The following is a 3,775-nucleotide window of genomic DNA, read 5'->3' on the forward strand; positions in this document are numbered from 1 at the left end:
CACCCTGACGAGGAAACACTCATTGAGCCTAGAACAAAGCTACTCTTACCGGTGACAAGGCCAGCACAGGTTGTGGGGTCCTGGGCTCTTGGCCGGAAAGTGTCCCAGGCCCAAGGCCGGTTATGTGCTCCGTGGTGGTTGCCAGACTGCCTTTTCCAACACTGCCTCACCTTTCAAATTGTTATGGCAAAATAGCCGTTAATGCCTATTTCAGTGGTTTAATGAAGGGACAAATGAGGTAACACTAGAAGTGCTCTTGGCACTTAGCAAATCTGGGAGATGGATATGGGGGTTATGTCAGGGTTGACCACAAGGTGGAGACATGCTCAAACAAATGAGCAGTTCCCCGGACCCTCACCACACAGTTTACAGGCTGAAGTCCACTCCCAAGTAGCTAAGTGCCTGAGACCTCCGTAGATTTTTCTGTAAGAGCTTTAGGGTGCAAAGTAGTTTTTGAATTGGGTCCTGAGGGAGGTGGGTTTTGTTTCCTCTGGGTGTTCAGTGACAGCCCCGGATGGGGCACCTTCTGTGGCTTCAGCCCTCCCCATTCTTTCAGCATTCGGTTTCCAGGAGGGAGGGTGTGGGTGTACCACTTGGGCTTCCTTTGTCCCACACGTTGTCTAGAGACAAGCCCCAGCTCCTAGGAGACACTCTCCATGTCTACAGAAAGCATCCTTTCATGCCAAGATTCTCAGCCCTGGAGTCATTTGGGGCACTTTATTTTCCCCCCAGTGTATCTATTGATTTCAGGGAGAGAGGAACATCAATGATGAGAGAGTGATCCGCTGCCTCCTGCACACCCCCAACCGGGGATTGAGCCCGCAACCCTGGCATGTGCCCCCCCCACCGGGAATGGAACTTCAACCTCCTGGATCCTAGGTTGACACTCAACTTCTGAGCCACACCCGGCCAGGCCATTTGAGGCACTGTTTTAAAATTTGCCATGGTTCCAGAGATTATGATTAAGCTGGTCTGAGGCACACGTGTGTTTTAAGCTCTCCGGTGACCAGGGCCAACCCCTGCCTGTTTGAAGTCCACTCAGCTTGGGTGAGCTCATTCTGGTCACAGTGGCCAGTTCGAAAAGGGCAAGGGTGCTGTTCTCACTTCACCTCCCTAACGAGGCCCTGGGAGGTCTGTTCAGCCTCTGCCTTGGCGGCTCACCTGCGTAGGTCAGCAGGCCTCTGGGGAAGCAGCTGGAACACGCTGTCTAGCTGGGTGCAGACCAGCCCAGCAGGTTCGGGTTTTCCACCGCGCCCAAGTGTCGGCACTGATGGCCCCGAGCGAGCGTTTGCAGTTGATGGCTTCCAGTGGGTGCACAGGCCTTCCCCCTCTCCCACCCACTCCCTCTCCCACCTAGTCCCAGCTCTGGAAAGGCTTCCCTGCCCCCCATTCAAGGTCAATCCGGAGGGCATGACACCCTACCCCTCACCAGGAGGCAGGCCCCTCACACTTGGGGGCCCTGGTCTCGTTTCCTCCTTTCCTTTGTAAGAAAACCCACAGTTCCCAGTTGTGACTAATGTTCCCAGGGAGAAGCTAAGTCCTCATAACTTAACCAGTCCTGTGGGAAGCCTGGCAAGGACCAGCAGCTGTCGCCTTCTGTGCTGTCGACATGGGGGAAGAGGGGACCGATGTCCATGGCACCAGGCTGTGCCCGTCAGGGAGTTCCCAGGGACAGCCCAGGCTGGGGCTGCATGGTCATGCCTGTTATCAGTGCCCACTGAGGCCCCACACAATTGCTCCAAGTCCATTTTCCTCTGCAACCAGCAGTGGCCGCTTCAGAAACCAAAACCCTTACCAGGGCCTACGGGGCAGTGTGTGATCTGGCTCTTGCCTACCTTTATATTAAAAAATAAAGGTATTTATTATTTTTTTATAAAGGTATTTTTCATAAAGTAAGGCTTTTTGGGGTGTGATTTACAGTGATTTTCACCCTCACTGGTATACAGTTCCATGAATTTTGACAGATACAGCTGTGTAACCACCATTGCAATCGAGTGTTTCCATCGCCCCAGAAAGCCCCTTGCACCCCCGCCGCTGATCTGCTCTCTGCAGTTTTTAGTCGTTCCTTCTTGTCACTCCCCTGACTCGGGTTTGCACTTGCTTGATCCCCCTTCAGTCCCCTTTCCACCACAGTCCCTGATCTCAGTTACTGCCCCTCTGCTCAGCAGCCTCCCTGAGTTCCCCCCTTTCCGGTGGTTGTCCTTCAGCCCTCACCTCATGTCATTCTCCAGGAAACACCCCTGCAACCCGCCCATCCCCCTCCTACAGCCAACAGGGGCCTGTGTGGGATCAAAGGCCCCTCACCTGTTGGACTCCAGACCCCATGCAGACAGGCGCCTATGTGTTTTAGTCATCACTGTGTCCCCTGGAACACAGGGTGCTCCATCAAAATGTCTCGAATGAAAGAGACCCTATGAGAGAGATCAGTGGCCTCCAGCCTTCTGCGCCTCAGTGCCCCAGCTCTGGGCAAACTCAGATGAGACGGCCCAGTCAAGCTCAGGGAACTGTGACCTAGACTGACAACCAGGAGGAGAGACGGTGACACAGGACAGGACTCCTCTCCTGGCCCTGGGTGTCTGACAGCATGGGGCCGCTGTGGGCTGTCCACAGGTGTTTGCAGGTGTTTTCAGACTCCAGCATCCACCTAGTTCCTGGAACCAGGAATCTGGGAGTCTCTGCGGGGTCTCCTGTGTCACCAGTGTCTGCCCCTGTCGCTACCACCCCTGAAACTGGCTGCCAGGGCCCAAGCCTCATCCCTTCAGGACCCCTAAACTCCACTCCCCTCTCCCCAACCCCAGGCAGCCCTTTACCCCGCTCTGGACCTGTCCAGCCCCACCCCCCACCCCGCTGGCCCGCTTCCTCTGGTCACACCACAGCTATTTTCAGCTGCAGAGCCCGCCCCTCTCCTGCCTGGGGCCTCTGCAGACCCTCAAAGAACTGGAGAGAAGCGCCTCCGCCTCCGAGACTTTATCAGATCTGCGCTCCCCCTCCGCTTCCTGTGGGCTGACCTTGCCCTACTTTTGCTCTTCTCCAAAACATCCCCTAACTTCGCCCTGTGCCTCCTTGGGCGTGAGCTGTTGCCATCTGCCCGCTGAAGTGCCATTCTCTCCGGGCAAGGGTTTCCCTCTGCTTTTGTTCACGGACTGCACAGTGCTGGCACACAGTAGGTGCTCAGTAAACACGTGCTGCTGATGGCCTCGCGTTCCTTCCCTGGCTCCTCTCCCCTCGGGAGGGCGCGACGGGGGCCCTTCCTCCAGGAGGCCCGCCCTGCTGCGCCTGCCGGGAAGAATCACGCTGCTTTCAGTCCCTAGTGCTCCCCAGGCGACAACTACTGAATGTTGCTCTCTTCTGCCCAAATGTGTCAGTGTACCACCCTCTACAAGCTCGAGGAACGCCGGCCTCGCCTCTCTAGTTCGACGACCGCTAGCTGCACCGGTTCCTTGGGTCGGTGATTTGAGAAGCCCGGGGACTTACAGACTATTAAAGACAGATTTGCAGCGTTCCGGGACTGTTTTCACTTCTCCCACCCTTCTCTTCCACGGGGCCAGGACAGATCCCAGACCACAAATGGGTTCTTGGGCTTGCTGCCCCGCAGCCCTGCGCGCCCCGGGGGCGGGGGCCAAGACCGGGGCCGGCCGGGGACCTGGGCGGGGCGAAGCCTGGGGCGGGGCGGGGGCGGGGCCGGGGCGGGGTCTGCGGCGGCGGGCGCGTGCGGGGCCGGGCGGCGGCGGCGGCGGCGGCTCCGGCCACGGTGGCCTCGGCGAGCTGGCTCGGT

The sequence above is a fragment of the Miniopterus natalensis genome, chromosome 17 (genome assembly GCF_054644295.1).
Source record: "Miniopterus natalensis isolate mMinNat1 chromosome 17, mMinNat1.hap1, whole genome shotgun sequence".
Lineage (NCBI taxonomy): Eukaryota > Metazoa > Chordata > Mammalia > Chiroptera > Miniopteridae > Miniopterus > Miniopterus natalensis.